This window comes from Propithecus coquereli, unplaced genomic scaffold (assembly GCF_000956105.1).
Source record: "Propithecus coquereli isolate 6110/MARCELLA unplaced genomic scaffold, Pcoq_1.0 Scaffold47, whole genome shotgun sequence".
NCBI lineage: Eukaryota > Metazoa > Chordata > Mammalia > Primates > Indriidae > Propithecus > Propithecus coquereli.
This window is the reverse complement of record NW_012150507.1, coordinates 7,520,570-7,529,341: the sequence shown is the minus strand read 5'-3', so window position 1 is coordinate 7,529,341 and position 8,772 is coordinate 7,520,570. Positions and strand designations below refer to the sequence as shown.

General features: G+C 40.0%; 1 pseudogene; it reads right to left on the bottom strand.

Annotated features, from left to right (window-relative positions):
- Positions 1-2,655: 2,655 nt before the first annotated feature.
- Positions 2,656-3,356, bottom strand: LOC105819106 (annotated as a pseudogene).
- Between the last annotated feature and the right edge of the window lie 5,416 nt (positions 3,357-8,772).

Genomic DNA, 8,772 nt, shown 5'->3' with positions numbered 1-8,772 from the left:
ACCAACAGGCTCTACCTTTCTAATTCTATTCTATTCAGCTTTCTAATGAGTAAGGAAGGACTGAAAAGACAGAAAAAGTGAGTTGCCCTATATTTTCCTTTCCTTCTATGTCATCATTTTACATGGCTAATAGAGGGGCTTAATATGGGTAGGAAAGGATATGATAAGGTTTCTTGTTGGTTCATGTTTCTTAAAACATCATTGTCTTTTTTTTATTGTGGAAACAAGTTCTGGTTCAAACAGAAAGCATGGCCCTGAGGGCTGTCAGGGCCCCCCTCTTTACCCAGCCATAGATGTAATGCACTACCTTGGACTTGCTTTGGGTCTTATGGACTCCCATGCATTGTAGGTCCATGGAAATTCTACGCTCATGGGCATGGCAAATGGTGCCACAGTGAACAGTGGACCTGTATCTTGGCCACATCACCTCTGCTCCCGCATGTGCTTCATCATCCATTGACAAAATAAAATTGTTAAGAATGTTAAGACTGTGGTAGCAGAGCATTAAACCAAATGTGATGCCTTTCTAAGTGCAGGACTCTGTGCTACTCTACAGGTTGCATATCCATGAAGCCAACTTGAATTAGGTTTGAACGCACTAATTTTTTGGAGGAGTGGGGACACAAACATTCAGTCTATAGTCAGTATTTAATATTTAATAGCATTATGGATTGAGGTTAGACATTCTCTAACTGGCAACTCTCTTCTTTAAGTCTCTCACTATTTGATTTTCTAATCTCCTTTTCTTTATCTCTTCTATCTTTTTAGTTTAAATTGAGTTATAATTGACATTTAGTAAAATGTTCAACTCTCAAATTTATAGTTCAATGGCTTTTTACTATGTATATACCCATGTAACCACTACCTAATCATGTATAGGTGAGGAAAAACTTTTTCCTCTACCTTCTTAGGTCCAGTACCTGGGGCCTGAAAATTAAACTGATAAAAGACATTAACAGGAGAAAAAAATTTATTCCATATGCACATAGGAGCCCACAAAAGAAGTAGCTGGCTCCTTAAGTGATGGAAGTTGACTGCTTATATTCCTAATTTAGTAGGGGAATGGGGTGGGGGAGAAATAGCATTTATGGGAAGAAGAAATAGGTTTCTTTAGGAAAGACAAATGTGTTTTTAGGAGAACAAATGAGAGATAAACTTTGTGGTAATGTTTGTCTATACAGATATGAGTGGTCTTTCTGTCCTCTTCAGAGCCATGAAAATCCCCTGGAGAGGGGATTTATGGCAGGTTTACTCTTAGTCTCTTTCCTAGGAGTAGAAACAGCCCTGAAGAGGAAATTGATGTCATTTCTTAGAAGTTTCTGCTTTCACTCAGATAAGGCAAGCTCCAAGAATGCTTCTTTCTGTATCTGCTAAATCTCAAATGTCTCCAGTTTAAAATAATCTTTCTACCAACTCTGGAGTTCTGAGTGACATAGAATATTTCCATCATTCCAGAAAGTTCTCTCATGCTCATTCCCATCAGTAACCACCAGCCTCCCCATCAACAGTTGCCATTATTCTGATTTCAAGCACTCTGGAATAGTTTTGCCTATTTACCTTTTCTAGAACTTTATGTAAATGGAGTCAAACAATGTGTATTCTTTTGTGACTGCTCTGCATAATGTTTTTGAGATTCATTCATGTTGTTGCAGATATTCATTTTTTATTGTTTTTGATATTCCATTATGTGAATATGTCAGAATTTGTTTTTCCACTCCGTGTTGATGGATATTTGAGTGTTTTCTAGTTTGAAACTATTATAAATTAAGCTTCCATGACATTCTTTTACAAGTATTTTTGTGGATATATGTTTTAATTTCTCTTGAGTAAGTACTTACGAGTGGAGATGCTGGGTCCAGGATGGGTCTAGGATGGCATATATTAATATTTTACTTTTATAGAAACTGCCACAGATTTTTTCAAAGTAGTTATATAATTTTATACTCCCATCAGCATGTATAAGAATTTTTCTTTCTTTTTTTTTTTGGAGATCATAAACTATTTTATTTATTGAAGTGTTAAAATTGCACATTAACAAAACTTATCTGATAGAGATATAACACCAGAACTGTTCTCGATGAGATTATCAGCTAAGAGACTGGTTGAAGTCGGGATATGAATCACTGGATAGTTTTTTCTGGAAAGACTTAAAATAAATCAATAAGGCCTTTTAATAAGGAAATTGAAATGAAACCCTGCCCTTTAAAGACAGTATACTCTGTCATCGCTATGGCTATGGCTCTAGTCAAAAAGAAACAAAGGGTTGTGACAATAATCTGGTGACTCTGCACCCAGAACTCCCTTTAGCTTGTCTCTTGCTTGACTTTGAAAAGCAGACTGGGCATGATTTAGATAATGGGGACTAATTTGACGATGGGAAAATGCAAAAATTAATATCCCGGACCCACCCTTTGATCTTGAGTCATTAGCCACAGGTTCTCTTGGCTTCTCATGTCTAAAAAACACTCAGGTATTAGTTTCACCACCTTGAGAGACATAGCTGCTGCCATCAGAGGGTGAAAGGTTGTCTTGCCACCTGAGATGGGAAGTGCCTGGCCAACACCCTCTTCTCTGGTTGTATAATACAGGGACCTAGACAGGGAAGAGATGGGAGGAGGACAAAGATGCCAGTCCAGCAGGTGATCATTTAGGGCTTCATGCTATAAATGGATTTGGATTTCCAGAGATGAAACAAATCTCTCCACATTGATAAACCTGGCTGGTTTTATCAATCTGGCAGTTCAGGGTCAGTGCAAAGAACATCCCCAACACCTGGATCACACATACACAGAGGATGATGATTCTGACATACAGGAAGTTGAAGTGAAATCACAGTCTTGCTTTCGCATAGCAGCCCTTCACTTGTGGATCTGAGGGACAAGATGCTGGCTGGCCGCTGGTCCAATCACTCAGGCCATTTACACCACATTGTAGAAATAACTGGATGGAGTCTCACGCTGCCTTAGTGCTGTTGCCTGAGTGGTAACGTTGGATGCTGTCCGCCAGGCCCTCAGCCACATGCTCATTCAGCTTCTGTTCATACGCAAAGAGCAGGATGGCCAAGGTCACCTCAGCGAGGAGGATAATCAGCAGCAGGACAGAGAACGACATAAGCAGGCACTTGTATTCCTTGACAGAGCCCATGCAGCCCAAGAAAGAAGCCACCGTGATAGTGGAGCCCACAGTGACGAACACATTGCCCGAGTGAGGGAGGGGAGATAATGGAAGGGCACTCCAAAGCTGTCGTGGATCAGGAGGTAGATCCCAAAGCCGAAAATGCAGCAGCCACAGAACCAAAAGAGCAAGTTGAAGAAAAACAGGACCTACTTCAGCAGTTTCAAGCTACTCATGCCCATGCTGGGATATTCTTTTTTTTTTTTTTTTGAGACAGTCTCGCTTTGTTGCCCGGGCTAGAGTGAGTGCCATGGTGTCAGCGTAGCTCACAGCAACCTCAAACTCCTGAAGCGATCCTTCTGCCTTAGCCTCCCGAGTAGCTGGGACTGCAGGTATGCGCCACCATGCCCGGCTAATTTTTTTTATATATATATATTTTTAGTTGTCCAGCTAATTTCTTTCTATGTTTTTTAGTAGAGACAGGGGTCTCACTCTTGCTCAGGCTGGTCTCGAACTCCTGAGCTCAAATGATCCGCCCGCCTGGGCCTCCCAGAGTGCTAGGATTACAGGCGTGAGCCACCACGCCTGGCCCATGCTGGGATATTCTTGCCCTCTTGCTGGCCCTGAGACTCAGTCCTTTAGACAGAATTTGGTGATGGTCCTTGTGGTGGCCAAGACAAGGCTGGTAACCCAGATGTCCAGGACTGTTTGTCTCTCTTTTCTTTTGATTCCCCTTTTTCTTTTTGTTTTGTCTCTTGCTTCCCTAACCTTATTGTTTCCATATAACTGAAAAGAGAGCTATTAATGTGGGAACAAACTATGTTCTTGGCTTGAGAATAGAAGCAATTGAAAGTCTGAAGATCATAAGCAATTTAATTCGTAGTAATATCTCAAAGGAAAGAGGTACGTGTGTGTATAGAGGCAGTGTGTGTTTTTTAAGTGTTCTTAGATGATTAATGGGGCCAAATGGAAAAGGGAAGTTTAAGAAGCACGTTGCATACTCTCCTGCTCTTCATATTTTAATTTAATCTTTAAAAATTAGCCATCCCAGAATAATGTGAGAAATTATTTTTTAAAAAACTCTGAGGTAATGGTGAATTATATATGTATGTTTAACCTCAATACAAAATTAGTTAATTAAAAAAAACCTTTGAGATATTTATTAGTGATTATGGCAAGCAACCTACATGCAACAGTTTTAGATGAGGTAATTTAAGAGATTGTGCCAGATAATGTTATCTGTTTTTATTGAATCCACTAACGATTTTATTGTCTGAGAGACCTCAGCATTTCTTTTTTTTTCCCCTCCACAAAATCTTCCTTTTAGGTAAAATAGCCCAAACATTTAAAAGATTAAAAAATATGCATATAAGTAAAATAGCATTGCTCAGGTCCTACGGCAGCAGTAGAAGAAGAAAGCCAAGATGTACAGCTATGATCACCCACCTGTCCAAGCTCACAGGGACGCTGGGACTTAAGGGTTGCTGGCCAACAGGAATGGGTGGCTTGGAGACCCGATCCCAGAAGAGGGCAGCCAAGAGCTGTCTTCATCATTGAAGAACGCATCCATGAACCCTTCAAGGGTGATTATGAAAGGGGGTCTAGTTCACTGTGGAAAGTCCCAGAGAGAGGGAAGACCAGTTTGGGGCCTGATGTGCTCAAATTTGACTAGACTAGGAATAAAATTTCATAGAGGAAACTAGGAAACAACAAAGGTACCCCAGAGTGAGATTAAGGAAAAGCAGAAAGTTGCTGGTAAGTGTCAAAGTCTGGGACAGAAGAGATAAGATCAAGGTCCACAAAGGAACAGATGAACTGGTAAGTTTTTTCTATTTAAAACAATTCTTTTCCTTTTAAAATATACAAGATCGGGTTGGGTCTGGTAGCTCACAACTGTAATCGCAACACCTTGTGAGGCCTCGGCGGGAGGATCACTTGAGGTCAGGAGTTCAAGACCAGCCTGGGCAACATTGTAATACCCCTGTCTCTACAAAAAAACACAATAATAATAATAAAATAAAATATACATGATCATTATGATACACTTGAAAATTATAAGAAAGGTATGTTCCAATGATGAGTTTGAGGGCATTTTCAGGTCTGGAAGCTAGACGGAATCTGTGATGTACCATTCATTATACTATGGCGTAGCCTTCCTTGGAGTATTTTTGGAAGTGAGGGCTAAAGCTTAAGGTCTATAGTTGAGGTCTCCTACGTCTGAGATCTAGACAGGATTGGCTTGAATGCTAATTACTTACTATGAGAAGTTCAAAGATTTCCGTGAATCTCAGGGAGGAAGGAGGCAGGTGTTGGGGAATGTATCACATTCTGATGGGCACCCTTACATGTGTAAAGCAAAGCATTTAGAACAAATCCTAGCGCACCTTTAAGTGTTAGCTATTGCTGTCTCTTCATTCTTTTTCCTCCTCCTCCTTGGCATTGTTGTGACCTCTGGCTCTGTGTTCCTGCTCCCACTGAGCATGGACAATTAATGGATTGTTTCACTATTTCTTACACAGGCTGTCCTGTTCTGCACCTTAGGAATCTGTTGGCCAATTCCATTACCTTTCTGTCTCTTTTTTTTTTTTTTTAGGCGGTTTTGCTCCAAAAATTAGCTTTCTCAATTGATGTATACTCATAACACCACTACGTCCCCACCCCACACCCACCTCCACAGATGTGTGTATCTGTTAACATGAGGTATTTTTGTTTTTATCAGACTTTGGTTAAAATCTGGGGAGACGAATGGGGTGGGGCTATTTACAGCTCAACAATGTGAACTTCTACGTGATACTAGACACTTCTTAAAAATCCTTTTCCCAGGAATTGTTCTATTGCCTTTGTACCCATATATGGGCTCAACAGCACACTAGCTAGCTTATTTCTCTTCCTCTATCCTGGTCTCATATCACCTCAGCACCCTCTCCTTCCTGGATTTAGCCCTCAAATGCAAATTCTTATTCTTTATACAGAACACAGTAGTTCTCAGTGTTGTCTACTTCCAAACTAAGGGCTGGGCCCACTTTTGCATATCCAAACCCATCTGAATGTTCAGCAGAACAAAAAGGCTTTATTTACAAGGTTCCACCCTCCTTTGAGGGACATTGTGGTTGAAAATTTCATTTTTATCTCATCTTTGCACAGGGCAGATAGAGTGAGGGAGATTTAGCAGGAAGATACCAGGAAGAAGAACTGGGAGGGCCGGGGAGCATCGCAGGGAAGAGATTAACATTTGGAGAACAAGTATCCGCAGTAACATGGCAATTTCAGGCTAGAGAGCCCAAACCTAGAAGAATCCAGTTTGTCGGGAATGAGGCATACTGAATTCTATCCAAATCAAATCAAGGAAAAGGAAGAGTAGACAAAAGTTCCTGCATAATGAGCCTTGTCAACCAACTCTATAAAATAACTAGGATACCTGATAAAGCTTCCCCATATTCCTGGCACCTGTATTATGGAGCCTGAAGAAAGGACAAGGAAGAAACTCCCAAACTTCATAAATCCATGTGAAATTGATTTAAGTAAGCATTCTAGGTACTTGATATGGATCTGAAAGTCTTCTGACACTCACGATGTAATTGATAATTTTTCCATTCTTGGGAGAAATAAGTGTGATTAAATAAAACTTACTGCTGTGTATCATTGTTGTTTTTTTTTTTTTTTTTTTTTTTTGAGACAGAGTCTCACTTTGTCGCCCAGGCTCGAGTGCCGTGGTGTCAGCCTAGCTCACAGCAACCTCAGACTCCTGGGCTCAAGCGATCCTACTGCCTCAGCCTACCGAGTAGCTGGGACTACAGGCATGCGCCACCATGCCTGGCTAATTTTTTCTATATATTTTTAGCTGTCCAATTAATTTCTTTCTATTTTTGGTGGAGACAGGGTCTCGCTCTTGCTCAGGCTGGTCTCGAACTCCTGAGCTCAAACAATCCGCCCGCCTCGGCCTCCCAGAGTGCTAGGATTACAGGCGTAAGCCACCGTGCCCGGCCTTATCATTGTTTTTTAAACTTTTTTTCTTTTTAATTATTATAGATACATAATAGTTGTATATCTTTATAGGATACATGTGATGTTTTGATACAGGCATACAATGTGAATTTATCAAATCAGGGTAGTTGGGATATCCATCACTTCAGGCATTTATTATTTCTTTGTGTTAGGAACATTCCAGTTCCACTTTCTTAGTTTTTTTTAAGTGTACCCTAACTTATTGTTGATTATAGTCACTTTGTTGTGCTATCAAGTATTATTCATTCTATCTAACTATGTAACCTTTATTTTTTGTACTCATTAACCATTCTTACTTTATCTCGCCCTCCCCACTACCCTTCCCACCCTCTGGTAACCATGTCTCTGTCTCCGTGAGATCAATTGTTTTTAATATTTAGCTCCCACATATGAGTGAGAACATGCAAGATTTGTCTTTCTGTGCTTGGTTTATTTCTTCTCCAGGTCCATCTATATTGTTGGAAATGGCAGGATTTCATTCTTTTTTGTGGCTATGTAATATTCCATTGTATATATGCATCACAATTTCTTTATCCATTCATCCATTGATGAACACTTAGGTTGATTCCAAATCTTGGCTATTGTGAATAGTGCTGCATTAAACATGGGAGTGCAGATATCTTTTCGATATACTGATTTCCCCTCCTTTGCATACCCAGCAGTGGGATTGTTGGGTAATACAGTAGTTCTATTTTCAGTTTTGTTTTTTTCTTTTTTTGAGACAGGGTCTCACTCTGTCTCCCAGGCTGGTGTGCAGTGGCATGATTATAGCTCACTACAACCTCCAACTCAAGAGCTGAAGTGATCCTTCTGCCTCAGCCTCCTGAGTAGCTGGGATTATAGGTGCATACCACCAAGCCCAGTTAAGTATTTTATTTTTTATAGAGACAGGGTCTTGCCATGTTATCTAGGCTGATCTAAAACTCCTGGGCTCAAGCAGTCCTCCCACCTTGGCTTCTCAAAGTGCTGGAATTACATGCATGAGCCACCCTGCTCAGCCTATTTTCAGTTTTTTGAGGAACCTCCATACTGTTCTCCATAGTGGTTGTACTCATTTACATTCCCACCAAGAGTGTATGAGGTTTCCTCTTTCTCCACATCCTTGACAACATTCTTTATTGCCTTTTTGATAAAAGCCATTTTAACTGGTGTGAGATGATATCTCATTGTAGTTTTGATTTGCATTTCTCTAATGACTAATGATGTTGAGCATTTTTTCATGTACCTGTTGGCAATTTGTATGTCTTCTTTTGAAAAATGTCATTCAGATCCTTTGCCCATTTTAAAATCATATTATTTGATTTTTTTCCTATTGAGTTGTTGGAGCTTCTTATGTATTCTAGTTATTAATCCTTTGTCAGATGGATAGTTTGCAAATATTTTCTCCCATTTTGTGGGTTGTCTTGCCTTTATTAATTGCTTCCTTTGCTGTGCAGAAGCTTTTTAGCTTGATGTGATCCCATTTGTCCAGTTTTGCTTTGGTTGCCTGTTCTTTGGTTGCCTTGCTTTGGGGATATTACTCAAGAAGTCCTTGCCCAGACCAATGTTTCCCTAATATTTTCCTTTAGTAGTTTCATGGTTTCAGGTCTTAGATTTAAGTCTTAAATCCATTTTGATTTGATTTTTTTTTTTTTTTTTTTGAGACAGGGTCTC